This window comes from Lissotriton helveticus, chromosome 8, assembly GCF_964261635.1.
Source record: "Lissotriton helveticus chromosome 8, aLisHel1.1, whole genome shotgun sequence".
Lineage (NCBI taxonomy): Eukaryota > Metazoa > Chordata > Amphibia > Caudata > Salamandridae > Lissotriton > Lissotriton helveticus.
In genome coordinates, this window is record NC_136069.1 from 1,025,075,887 (window position 1) to 1,025,091,219 (window position 15,333).

The window sequence follows — 15,333 nt, forward strand, 5'->3', positions numbered from 1 at the left end:
CCACTTGACAGCCAATTAGCATTCAGCGTGTGATCTGAAGGGTGCGCTTATGGTGCGATGACGATGCACGCAGACTCCGCGGATCCACCGCGCCCATAGATATATAGATGGATTTAACTGTAATTTTCTCAGGAACTACTGAACAGATTGGCACCATTTAAGCAAAAGGCACAAGTCTGAACTGAGGACTACCTCTTTGCCAAATTTGGCGTAATTCCGTTCAGCAGTTCGGGCTGTAGCTGTGGCTAAAGGTCCTATGGGAAATTGCATTGGGAAAACACGTTTTTGGACCCCCTTTTTTCTCTCGGCCCCTGCTTGACGAATCATCACGAAACTTTCAGGATAGGAGCGGACTAGAGCTGGCCAAAAGTTTGGACAGTTTCGCAAAGATTCATCAATCAGTGCCAAAGTTATTGGCAATAGAATGTTGCACATTTCCTATGGATAACAGGTCCTAACTATAACTAACTACTGGCAACCGTCAGTAGGTAATATATATATATATATATATATATATATATATATGGCGGATTTTGCTGGGCAACGAAAAGCACAATAAAGCACTTTTAATTTGGCATCAGATACAAGGGTCTGCTCATCGTCATTTACCTGGAAAAGGCTGGTTTCTGTGGCGAAAGTCTTGCATATATATATATTCACTGAAAAAACCATAGGTTTTACACCAGTTATAGTTAGGAAATCACCATCCAGTGAATGTGTGTCTTTCTGAAAAATAAGTATGTGTTATATATGTATATGTAAAAGTTGATGGAAGAATACATGTTTAAATAAGCGTTGTTTTAAAAAAGAAATTGATTGTTTAACTGGTTTATTAATTGTATCTTAGTGAATACATATATTAGAGAGTAATGTTAAATATTCAAATATATGTATTAGTGTTTCACTTTGTGTATAAGTGGCTGCATGGGTTGGTGAGTAGCTACATATGTATGTATATGGGTTATTGGATGTTCTTCTTAGTATCAGTATGAGTGTTTGTATGGTTTGGTGGGGGTATTACTTAGCACATACATGCATGAATGACTCACTCTTGTTGTATGTGTTTTGAAGACAGCATATGTGCAGGACTGTATGGGTGGATGAGTGTGTATATGTGTGTGTTAGTGAGTGAATGACTGTCTCACTAGTGTCTTTATCAGTAACTACATATGTTTTAATCTAGTATATGTGAATATTGATGTATATAAGTGAGTATATGTGAGAGTGAGGGATTGTAAGAGTTCCTGTTTAAATTAGTATGTGTTTCTATAAGTGATTGTTTAAGAGAGTAAGTATGTGTAAGTTTCCTTAGAAGTAAAGTGGTAGTGTGTGTATAGCTGTATATGCAAATAAATGGATGTTCAATAGTTTATTTACATATGTGAGTATGTGTGAGAGTATCTATTGGATGACTGTCGGTGTGTAACAGGATGTATAGGTGTATCACTACATATAATGAGTGAGTATTTGTATAAGTGACTATATAGAACTGTTGGTGAATGAGTGGATGTGTATATAGATGGTGGAATTATTGAATTGGTTGTTGTAACTGGTATGGGTATCTCCATTTTTTTGAACATTTTAGTTTCTATTTTTGAATATGTGTTTGAAGGGTTACATTTCAGTAGAAGGAGGTCTGTCAGTCTGTCACAAGGATGGTGTCATCAGTGATGTCATGAGTGATGTCACTGACCATATCATGAGTGATGTAATATGTGATGTCATCAGCAGTGCATTGCACGCGCAAGTTATAGTGAGTCCAACTAACTATAACGTGGGAATTTCAATGGTTTTATGCGAGTAAAATTTCCAGCTAACTATAACTGGTGTGAAACCTATGGTTTTTTCAGTGAATTTCATAGGTTTTTTAAATGCTAATTCCTAACTATAACTGGTGTGAAACCTATGTTTTTTTCAGTGAATTTCATAGATTTTTTAAATGCTAATTCCTAACTATAACTGGTGTGAAACCTATGGTTTTTTCAGTGAATTTCATAGGTTTTGTAAATGCTAATTCCTAACTATATATAGGGCCTCAAACCTATGTTTTTTTCAGTCAATTTCATAGGTTTTTTAATAGCTAATTTCTATAGCTATGAAATATAATATTTTTTATAATAAATCCTATATTGTATATTTATGTAATACTATTTTTTTTATGTATATATATTTTTTATTTTTTATTTTTATGCCTTGGTGTGCTCCCGGTGCGCGTACCGGTGAACGCACGGGTAAGCGCAGTGTTCTGGCGCGCCCCGGTGCGCGTACCAGTGAACGTCCTGTTCGCGCCATTGCCGCGAACGAAAACATCATCGTGACGTATCGCCCAGGCGCGTGATGCGTCTTATGACGCACGGCGGCAGCGCACCCGGAAGCGCCCGAGCGCATACGATCGTGCAACGTAAGCGCCCCCGGGCGCACACCGGGGCGCGTAGCGTAAGCGCGTCGGGTCATGTGACCTCAAAATAACACTTTTCATTGGTTCAGAACACTTTTGGTTTCCAAATGATGAAAGCCCGGGTCATGTGACCTGAAAATAACACTTTTCATTGGTTCAGAACAGTTTTGTTTTCCAAATGATGAAAGCCCCCACCTTTTTTCTTCATTCTCACTTTGTTCTTTGAGTGAGGAAGACCTGCTTCTATTCATAGAGAAATGGCTACATTAGCAGCAGCAGCTGGAGCATCTGCACCACCACCACCACCACCACCACCATCACAAGGGCCACCACAACATCACATTGGTGGTGAACAAGAAGAGGAGGACGAGGAGGAGGAGGATGAGAGAAGGCAGTTCCTGCCGGAAGACAATCCCCATATAAACCAAAGGAGCACTTTATATGGGAGTTTTTTAAAATGCCAAGGGGTGCAAAGAAGGTAAACGCTGCAAAGGTGACCTGCCTCATCTGTGGCGCTGTACTATCCAGGGGGAACCCTGCGAAAAAATATTCATTTGGGAATCACACAATGATTCGCCACATGCAACGATTGCACCCCAATAACTATTCTGCAGCAGAGGTGAGGGAATTGTGCAGCAACCTTCCCCAAACATCTTCTAGAGCCTCAACAAGCACAGAACCCACTCCATCGGGTCCAGAGGCAAGGGAGATGATACCAAACATTCAAACCAAGTTTGGTAGGTATACAATTGTTTGTATATATTGTGGTAGAACAATTAGCTACGGTGAGCAAAGTATAAATCTCATCAACGTTGCTGGTGATAACCACAAGTGCCCAAAGCACCCTTAATTATTTCCTGATTTTTTTTTGCTCCAGTTGAGCCCTTTACAATTCCCTGTTTTTTGTTTCTCCCCATAAAAAATACAAAAAAAATATAAAAGTGTTCAGAAAAGCCAAAAAAAGTAAAAAAGTTCAGAAAAAAAATAATAATAAAACAACAAAAAGAATAAAAAAACAGTTCTTTTTAGAACTACCTCCAATTTATTAAAAAAAACTACATTTTTTAAAAACCCTGTCATTCTTTTTTTTCCAGGGTACGCGCACCGGTACGCGCACCGGGGCACGCACCCAAAAAAAAAATAAAGGAGTGAGCATGAGGGAAAGACACAGAGAGAGTGATGTTAAGAGAAAGAGAGCTAGAGGGAGCAACACAGAGGGACTGTTTATTACATAGTAAGACAGAGAGAAGGTTTTATAGGGTGTAAGTGACAAAAGGAAAATGAATAAGGGAGCGAAAGAAGGGAAGAGAGAGGAAGAAGACTAAAGCAGAAGTACTGGGAGAATTTGAGTGGGTGTTGAAAGTAAAAGGAAGGACAGTAAAGGATGGGGAATGAGGGGTAGTGACGGAACCGGAGTAAAGGAACGACGGTGAGGGATGGTGAGAAAAGAACTGTGAGTGTAAGTAAAGAGGGGTGAAAGAGGGTGGATAAAAGTGAATAAGGGTAAGAAATGGGGAGTGACAGAGAGAAAAGAGAGAGAGTAAAGGAAGGAGTGACTGAAAGGGTCTGAGTGAAGCAGCAAAGAAAGGTAAGTAAAGAAGTGTGGGTGAGTTGTAGGGAGTGAGCATGACGAAAGAGTAGTGACAGAGTGAGGGGACAGAGACAGCGACGGTAAGAGAGACAGAGTGAGGGAACGGAAGTGAGGAACTGTGAGGACAGAGAGACTGAGAGAAGGAGTGAGAGGAGTGAAGTAAATGAGTAAGGGAATGAGTGAGGGAGCAAGGGAAGGGAACAGAGGGTAATGGAAGTAAAGCAGGGGGACTGAAAGAAGTTGAATGCGGTAGGAGAGTAAGGGAAAGAGGAGTAAACATGGAGGATAAGAATAAGTGAGGGAAACAGAGTAAGGAAACAGGAGTGAGGTAGGGTGAGAGAATAGTAGTGAGGTTAAAGCAAAGGGTGATGACAAACTACATTTTTTTAGTCACACTCACCATATAATTAATGTAAATTTAATTACATGTTTTTACTACACTTTGTATCTGTGAAAGAGAGAAAAAAAATAAGTCATAATTAGTAAAATATATATTTTAAAATAGAAGAGACAAGACAAGAGGTTAAAAATCATAAATGTGTACTAAGAAATAAAGTAAGAGTGAAGGACACAGAAAGGGAAATAAAGTAATGTAGAAGGACAGGAGAGAGCAAATTACTAAGAGTAAGGCAGATACATTTAGTGACAGAGAGGAAGAGAAGAAGAGAGAAATGAACTGAAGGTAAGAAAGATACTAAAACAATGTGAGTTAGCAAAACTAAATCAGAAAACAGGAGTAAGTAAAAAGGGAATGACTGAGAGGGAAAGGAGTCTGATTGAGGATGCATTTACAAGAATGAGGAATGGAAGATGACTGAGAGTGAGTGAAGGGGAGTCACAGAGTGAAGGGATGAAGGGAGAGAGGATAATATAGAAGAATTGAGGGAAAAGGAGTGAGGAAGTTAGTAGACAGAGGGACTGAGGGAAGCACTGAGTGAAGTGGAGTACAATGAGTGAGGAAAGGAAAATGAGTAAGGGAGCAAAAGAAGGAAAGAGAGGGGAAGAGCACTAAAGCAGCGGAACAGAGAGAATGAGAATTTAAATTACACAATACAAACTATAGAATAACTTGTACAACATGTTACATAGTTTATTTTTGCTGTTGTCAGAATATATTGAATTTCACTAAAAATAGTGACTTCAAACTACTCATCATATGACAGAGGGGAAAAAAGAACCACAATGTAAAAGATTGTGTTTAAAAAACCCATATAAACTTACAAATCATATATGTACACTAATCTTTGATTCACTTACTTTTCTTTTAAGCCAAATAGTACATCATGAAGGTCCTTTTCGTTGGAAAATACTCTACTGTTCTGTAAAACTTCCATTTCATCGACTTTCTATAAGAAAAGCTCCAAGAACATGTGAAATATTTTTCAATGTTTTCATTTCCTTCTTGTGTTCAGTCATGACTCTTTGCTTATTCCTTCACTTTTCCATAAGGCCAAATAGTGTCAGATGTATCAGTATGTTTTCAAAAAACTCAAAACAAAGTCGGAAATTACCGTTTTCCCAACGTTCTGAAAGAAAAGCTCCTACAACGTTTTCACAATGTTTAATATGCATATTTCCATCTCTGGCTCACTGTTATTCAACATTTCCTATAATACTGATATCACATACTATGAGATCCATTTACAGTACCTATATGACAACTAGAATTTTTATATTATCTTGAACACTTTTACTCACAATATAATTTTAAACAGCAGACTAACTTTTATTAACTGCTCCCGTCTTCATAGGCCAATTACCTTTACTTAAATGTTGGTTCTAAAAACACTCGGTATGAATTTTTTAAGTCAAAAGGCAAACGTTGTTTGAAAGTCAAATGAGTATCATTACAAGTAGTCCAACCTTTTCGACATTTTAAATAAATTGTATAATACACTGATGTTGTTGAAGGACCGTCATGATAAATAATAGCTACAGTTGCAAAAGTTCTTCCTGAAATTGATAACTGAGAAGCCACGAAATTTTTAATAGAAGTTGTCAATTTAGTTCCATCAGGTCTACGTCTTTGGAACATTAAAATTACATACTGACCATAATTTTGTATAAATGATGTGGACAGCATTGCAGACTTACATTGGGTACACACCATATTGTGATCAGCTGCTTTAACTAGATTATTAAAAGGCACTGATTTGCAGACTGGTAAAGTCAAATATATTAATCTTTCGGTGTCTATTGTAGTAGTACCTGATAAACTAAAGTTGTCGCAGTCATGCTGCCATTGATAAGAAAGGCTAAAAAGATTTCTTATATCTACACCTTCATCTTCCAATACATCAAACATATACATTAAAAATTCCTGACAATCTTGCTGACTATTCTGTGAAAAATTGTTTTTGACCAGAACATATGTCTAAAAGATTTCGAATTTCTGAAACACTTTCTATTTTTGCTCTATCACTGCTACATTTCTCAAACACAGAATTCAACAAACAACAGAATCTTTGATCCCGATTTTGGGCAATCTGTTGTTGTAAAGTTTGAAGAAAAAAAACAACATTAACCACTACATTAGCATAGCAGTTGACACCAGAACTGTTTTCAAACTGAAATCCAACAACATCTTCAACAGAATCATTTTTCTTTCTGCTTACAATTACAGTTTCATCTACTTTTTGTCTTTTTGCTACTACCTCACTGCAATTATTCTCATTTCTTCTTTTTCGGCCTACCACACGTTTTTTCAAACAGAGGATATTGAGGCAAATGTGGAGCACAACTCTCTTCTTAACCTATTGTATTCTTTAACACAATCTAGTTCTGCACAAATCTTTGTTTCATCACACTCAATTAAGTACAATCCTGATAAAGTTCTGACTCGTGATAATGCCACATATGCCATATCCTCTTTAAACACAGAACTTCCAATGTTCACCAAAGCGCTATCTACACTTAAACCTTGAGATTTATGGATTGTCACCGCATATGCCAAACAAACAGGAAACTGTTTTCGGCGAACATATAAGTCTTTCAAAAGCAAAAATCTAGCTGAACAACGACAAATTTGTACTATTTCGTCAATGCCATCAAATTTAATTTTGAAAATTTCAATTCCATCTCTATTTTTGTAATTCACAAAATCAACAACATGACCCATTGCTCCATTTACGAGACCTCTTTCAACATTTAAATTCCTTCTCAAAATGATACGACAATTTAAACACACATTCAGAGTCTTTTCGAAACCAGCAGTTTTAGATATAGTCTTCTCTAATGAATCCAATTTTGATTTCAAATTTTCAGCCAAAATAATTGGTGCTCCCATATGCTCTATTTTATCTATAGCTTCCAGTTTCACTATCTCTTCATTTTCTAACTTTAACATTTTGTTGTTGAAGATGGAACATTCTTGCAGAGTTGGCATCAAACATATCCCAGATTTCTTCTCATTAATTTTCTTAAAAATATTCTCTGGAAGAATGTTTTCATTTGGGTACAAATTTGAAATTAATCGTGCATGTAAAGCTTCTTTCCCATGCTGACTTACTTTTCCGATTCTTACATCTTGTAGAATATTTTTATAATCTTCATCCTTTGCCTGTCGCATATTTTGGAGTAGTTCTGCATATTTGAAATTTAACCATATATTAACGTTTCCAATGCTTCCTAGGCACTTCCTGGTATCTTCATGTGTGACCATTTTAAACACTGCTTGTCCTTTCACTGGAGTCAACTGCAGTAGATCTCCAAAAACAATAACGTGTTCCCTCCAAATAACACATCATACTCTGTTCTAAGAATTTCTTGCATTCTCAAATGCACAAAAGCAAGCATTAGATTTGAGACCATGCTTACTTCATCAATGATAAGAAGTTTCATTTTCTTCAGGACTCTGGAAACTTCGGAACACGCATCTCCAGATAGTTTGTGGTATTGCAATTTGTTATCATGCTCAACTGGTAGCATCAGTAAACGATGTAAAGTAATCCCTTTAATGTTATGTGCTGGCAGCCCAGTTGGAGCGGTAACAACACAAGATAGCGGTGATTCAGTCCTTTTCTGCAGATAAGTTGCAATTGCTTTAATCAGAAAACTTTTTCCAGTTCCCGCTTCTCCACTCACGTACAGTTGGACAGGCTTAAATGATGTACATGAGCACTCTTTTTTCTCATGCCTGAATCCATGTTCAATCTGTTCTGTGTCTTCGTCATATATCTGTTTCTGCTCAAGGTTTAGTTGTTTCACCAAATCTTCTAAGTTAACTACATCATCTGGAGCTTGTTCCATAGCTCTTTCCACCTCATCCATGGCAGTGGCAGCTTCATTTTGGATAATTGGTCCTCCTAGTGGATCCTGACTCAATGAAGTAGAACTCTGACTGTCTTGAGAACTGTCTCTAGCAATCTCTACAGCAATTGTGGCTTCTTGCTCTATTTCTTCGTTCAACATTTGCAGATAATTTGGAAAAACAGGACATTCTATGGTATCCTTGGTTGCATTAAAAAATCTTCGTAACAGAGAAAATCTCCAAGTAGTTCCTCTTCTTTACGCCATGGCTTAAAGAGTTGCAAAAGAGCTAAATAGTAAAATTCCCTTTTCTCTGGATTTTTGCAACTCAATTTTCGATGATTAATCAAATGACCTTTTCTCTGCTTCACTAGACATCCTTCACACCCAATGACAGCATATATTCCATTATTGATATCTTCTCCGATGTTCCTCTTATAAATATAATTTTGCAGAACTTCATACAAACAACTGTTCTCAAGATGACTACTTCTATTTGGATAGTATGTATCCAACATGTTTGTCTTCAAAATATCTGTACTGTTTGGTTCTTTCTCCGCCAAATACTCAATTTCTTGTACAGATTTCAAAACTCGGTTTCGTGTTGTAGCAAGACCTAGACATCTTCAGACTGAAACTGTATAATTTTTTACTTATACTCTTTTCATGTGAAATGTCCTACCACATTTCCTTCAGTTCTGTCTTTTCTTTTTTTGTGATGTAAGACGTCACATATCGAGCCACAGCAATAGAGTTGTCAGCAACGAACTGAATATCCATGTTAGCATTCCACATGGACAAAATCACTGGGTTGTAGTCGTTGATGTACTTGGACTCTTCGTTTCTTTTTAAATTGTATGTATTTTTTGGTGATTTCCTCGTCACAGTATGTCGCAGAGAAGACATCAAATGATTTACTCTTCCTTTAGAAATCACTGGTCGTGGAAACCCGAAACGACATTTTGTGTAGAACTTGTCCTTGTTTCTGAATTTTCGACGACAGTACTTTCCACAACGATGGGATTGAAAGCGTAAAACTTGTTGCCTTAAACTGTTTTCTTTGGTAGTTTTCGGAACAGCACATGTTGAATACTCTTCAATGAAGCTCATCACTGTCTCATCCGAATCTGTTCCAAATTTGGGTGCATCTTTAATCCACAACAACATATGTATGTGAGGAGCACCTCTCGCTTGATACTCCTTTCTCCAAAAGAAATCCAAAACCTCTCCAAGGGGAGAATTTTTTTTGTTGATAATAAAAGACATCATAGCTTCAAATCTATGATTGAAATATCTGCATACATTTACTGGATCCAAATAACACAGTTCTCCAGGAGTTTTGAATTCTATATTTTGTATATTTGCATTTGCCTCTCGTAGAAATTGAAGTAAGTCGTCCCATGCATACTCAGCACAGCTAAGAGTGAGGAACCATGTAGGAGTTCCTAAGTTTCTTAGCATACATTTCAATTCCCCATGACGACGGTACCAATACTCATTTGTACCACGCTGACATGCCATGAGATTGATTAGATGAGATTCCAGAATATTATCTTGCAGATTGACTTTCTCCATAAAGTCCCTCGCCGAAACATTTTGCAGATGTGCTCCACTTTTCAGTATATGGTTTACTGCATAAGAAAGCCCAGACAAGTCACTTTCATACAGTAGATGAAACAAATATGGAATGCATTGACGAAACCTTGGATCTTCAGCATATAATCTTAAAGTTCGATATTCAGATGCAGGAATTTGAAGTGGTCGATCGTCATATCGTCCACCTCGACCTGTTGGAAATAAATGTGGAAAACAACGAGCTTCCAAACTGTCTTCCCATACACTAATGGGACTTCCTTTTGCTGCTTTCATTTGAAACAAGTCAATTGCATTCCCCATTACTTCTTTGGAATGCAAAGGATGAACAGTATAATGTTCATATATTTCTTCACTTCTAGACACATCAACTTTTTCAATTTGGCCAGCTGAACAATCACTGTCTTCATCTGCAGCTGTTTCCTCTGCTCCAACACATACATGTTTGTAGTACTCATTGTTTTTGACCAAATACAACGTTGCCTTTTTGACTTTCCTCACATCCACTAAATCTTGCCAGATTTTCTTACTCTTTGTCGGAACCCCATTAACTAGAATAACCAGAGGTTCCTCTTCCACTTTCTCTACACCAATTGTATCAATATTTTTCTTGAAATCTAGAGGCAAATAAACAACTCTTCCCTTTAATCCTCTCTGTAAATCTGAAGGAGGCAATTTCCCTATCTTAGACTCCATGCGAACAATTGCCTGAAAAGGATGGACACATTGAATCAAAATAGACTCATATGTATTTAAATCCATCAATTCAGGAGGAATGTCTACCAACTCAAGATTATTATGAACAGCTCTAGCAGGCATTCTGTTTTGATTTAATTTATTATAACAATATTTACAAATACGCTGATCAGAACTCAAATCAAAAGAATTCTCCACCCACAAATAAGTTGCAAAATCCTTCCACTCATAATTATTTATCTTTCCACTTTTTGCGTATAAATCAACTAATCTAGTTTGATGCTTATAATGAGTTCGTCGACAACACACACAAGTAAAATTAGGCCTTTCACTTGATTTCACCATAAACCTGGTAATTTCCTGGTCAAACTTTTCTGTACTTGAAATCTGTACATTGTCTTCCACATTACCTTGAATTTCTGTGTCAATTTCTACACTGTCCTCTTTTTTACCAAAATAACAAATCTCAATTTCTTCACAAATCTTCTTCACATCTAATTCAGTTCCATGCAAAGGAGCACTGTTAAATTGTTTAAGCTTAAGAGCTGGACTTTTTGCATAATACAACCTTCTCACTAATTTCCTCATTTTGTTATGATGCACTGCTAACATCCTAAAATGATGAAAAACACTCTGACTGACTTTTCTAGAAAGACAAGCCAGTGAATGCCCTTGCAAACCTGTGTTTTCTCTCACTCTGCAAGGATCTAAGTCTTGCAACATCTTCATTTTCTGTTTTAGACTTTTCTTACTATATGTACGTAAGAAATTACGAAACAAATCGATTGAATCCTGTCGCACACTACAAATACTACTACACTTCCAAGTGTACACTGGACCCTTAGTACGTCTCCCTAAAACTTCATCAGTTAACACCTCTTCTGCTTCTCTAGGCACAAGTTTCTCTTTTTCAATCGGACAACCGTCTTTCACCTCATATGCTCGACCACTGGTGTCAACTGCATGCACTAAATCATTCTCCTGGAAGTAACTCTCCTCATTAAAAAATGGCTCACAACTTGAACTATGCTTCCATTCTCCAGAAAAAACTTTACAAAAATTAGTCGATTAATTACTCTTTTGCATCTACTGTTTGATTTGAAAACATCAATTGTGTTGTTAAGTGTCCTAATTCTATTGATTATTAAAATAAATAATTTTTTCTTAACTTCAAAAGCCTGATCAACAATCTTCTCTACACTTTTCTTTTTCTTATAAAAAGCAGCTCTCTGTTTACCTTTCCTAATGTTTTTTAACAAATTTAAAACCACCCTATTGCGAAACATTCGTTTACGAATGTCCCTAAATTGATTCTGCCTTCTATTGCTATACATATTATTCTCTCCTGCTCCAGTAGTAACATTTTTGGGGGGCCTCTCCTTCCTTTTCAAATTTGCTCTCTCCTTCTCTTTATCCACATTCTGACCAACATTTTTTTTTTATCTACATATGTTCCATAAGAAAGACTTAGTTGTCTTACCAGGAGCTTTTTTCCTGTTTTTTGAAGTATTTGTTGTAGAGGAGTGCTGTAATTCGGTTGCTGTTTTTGATTTTTTCCGCTTGGCATCTTTTCTTCTCCTCTGCCTTGAGGGCATATTTCCTTACTATTGAAATCTTGATTTCAATCTGTGGTAAAGAAAAAAATAACACATTATAGACCACTATTACCAAACAACAAAGCAATGACAATAAGCAAACGATATAAACACTAGTTTACAACATATCTAAGTTTATATCACAGCAACTATGTAACTAGGAGTAAGACAGAGAAAAAGAGCTAGAGGAACTAACACAAAAAGACATAGAGAGTCAGACAAAGAAACAGGTTGAGGGAGTAAAACATAGAGAAGGAGTAAGACAGAGAGAGTGTATAATATGTTGTAAGACAGAGAAAGGATGTAATAGGGAGAGGGAGTAAGTCAAAGAAAGGGAGAAAGGGAGTAAGTCAGAAAAAGGGTGTAACAGGGTGGAAGACAGAGAGAGGGTGTAAGAGGATGTAAGACAGAGAGAGGGTGTTAGAAGATGAGAGGATGTAAAAGAGACTAAAACAGAGAGAGGCTGTAAAAGGGAGAGAGAGAGAGTAAGTTTGAGAGAGGGTGTAAGAGAAAATAAATCAGAGAGAGGATGTAACAATGAATAAGTCAGACAGAGGGTGTAACACGAACAGAGGAAGAGAATAAAAAAGTCAGACAGAGGGAGAGAGGGTGTAAAACAGACAAAAGGTGTAATAGGGAGTAACTCTGGGAGAGAATGTTACAAAGAGAAAGGTTGTAAGACGGAGTAAATCAGGAAGAGGATGTAAGAGAAAGTATGACTTACAAATTGCTGTAAAAAAGAGAGAGAGGGAATAAATTAGAGACAGGGTGTAAGAGAAAGTAAGTCAAAGAGAGAGTGTAACAGAGTGTAACACAGAGTCAGTATGTAAAAAGGAATAAGTCAGAGAGAGGGTGTTAGAAGGGGACAGGTGGAAAAATAGAGTAAGTCAGGAAGAGAATATAATGGAGACTAATACATTGTTGATAATCCTTGGTAAAGAAATGTTGGTGCATAAAGGAATTGTATTTTCTAAATGAGTGAGGTTTCAGTAGTGTAATGAAATGCTTATGTATATGACCTATGCTCTGTTTTGTAAATGTTATTTAAAAAAAGATTTCGGGCACATGAATTGGTTTTACATTATTGACAAGGATTAGATAGTATCTGCATGATAAAAAAATATTAGCACATTTCACAATCATGTTACCTGTGTTTCCTCAGATTAGTAAGCAGATTGTGCAGATGAGGTGAGGCCTGTCCAGGGGTGCAAAGGAGGTGAGGCCTGTGTCCATGAGTGCAGTGGAGAGGACTGACCTCCTCTGACCCTTGGACAGCCTTACCTCATCTGTGTCCTCAGGACAGGCCTCAATGTATTGGGTATACTTGATGGTAACTGGGTGCAGATGAGGTGAGGCGTGTCCAGGGGTGTAGATAAGCTGAGGCCTGTCTACGGATGCAGATGAGTTGAGGTCCATTCAGGGTTGCAGGTGAGGTGAGGATTGTCCAGGGGTGCAGAGGAGGTGAGGTCTGTGTTGAAGAGTGTAGTGGAAGAGAGGTCTGTCCAGGGGTACAAAGGAGGTGAGGCCTGTGTCTAAGAGTGCAGTGGGGGATAGGCTTCATGAAGTCTAGTCCACTGCACTCTTAGACACAGGCCTCACCACCTATGCTCCCCAGGAAAGGCCTCTCTCCCACTACAGTCTTGAACACAGACCTCACCTCCTCTGTACCTCTGGACATGCCTCACCTCATCTGCACAATCTACTACCTAATCTCAGGTAACACAGGTGACATCATTGTGAAAGGTTCAAATATATTTATTTAAACATGCAGACACTATTTATTTCTTCTCAAACATGTAAAAGCCATTGATTTGCCCCAAAATCGTTTTTTAAATAACATTTTAGACACAGAGCGCAGGTCCTATGTACAAGCATTCAGTGTCCATGAGTGCAGTGGAGAGGACAGACCTCCTCTGACCCTTGGACAAGCCTTACCTCATCTGTGTCCTCTGGACAGGCCTCAATGTATTGGGTATACTTGATGGAAACTGGGTGCAGATAAGGTGACGCGTGTCCAGGGGTGTAGATAAGCTGAGGCCTGTCTAGGGGTGCAGATGAGTTGAGGTCTATTCAGGGTTGCAGATAAAGTGAGGATTGTCCAGGGGTGCAGAGGAGGTGAGGCCTGTATTAAAGAGTGTAGTGGAAGAGAGGTCTGTCTAGGGGTATCAAGGAGGTGAGGCCTGTGTCTAAGAGTGCAGTGGGGGATAGGCTTCATGAAGTCTAGTCCACTGCACTCTTAGACACAGGCCTCACCACCTATGCTCCCCAGGAAAGGCCTCTCTCCCACTACAGTCTTGAACACAGGCCTCACCTCCTCTGTACCTCTGGACATGCCTCACCTCATCTGCACAATCTACTTCCTAATCTAAGGTAACACAGGTGACATCATTGTGAAAGGTTCAAATATATTTATTTAATCATGCAGACACTATTTATTCCTTCTCAAATATGTAAAAGCCATTGATTTGCCCCAAAATCGTTTTTTAAATAACATTTTAGAAACAGAGCACAGGTCCTAGCTACAAGCATTCAGTTTCACTACTGAAACCTCATTATTTCACAAAATACAAATCCTCTATCTTGCAAATGTTGATACCAAGCATTATCAAAAAACATGACACAAACCAACAGCAAAGAAGCTCAATGTGCTTCCTAGTATGAGGTAACACAGGTGACATCATTGTGAAAGGTTCAAATGTATTTCTTTAATCATGCAGACACTATTTATTCCTTCTCAAAAATGTAAAAGCCATTCATTTTCCCCAAAATCGTTTTTCACATCACATTTAAGAAACACAGCACAGGTCCTATGTACAAGCATTCCATGTCACTACTGAAACTTCACAATTTCACAAAATACAAATCCTCTATCTTGCAAATGTTGATACCAAGCATTATCAAAAAACATGACACAAACCAACAGCAAAGAAGCTCAATCTGCTTCCTAAACTGAGGTAACACAGGTGACATCATTGTGAAAGGTTCAAATATATTTTTTTAATCATGCAGACACTATTTATTCCTTCTCAAAAATGTAAAAGCCATTGATTTGCCCCAAAATCGTTTTTCAAATAACATTTTAGAAACAGAGCGCAGGTCCTATGTACAAGCATTCAATTTCACTACTGAAACCTCACTATTTCACAAAATACAAATCCTCTATCTTGCAAATGTTGATACCAAGCATTATCAAAAAACATGACACAAACCAA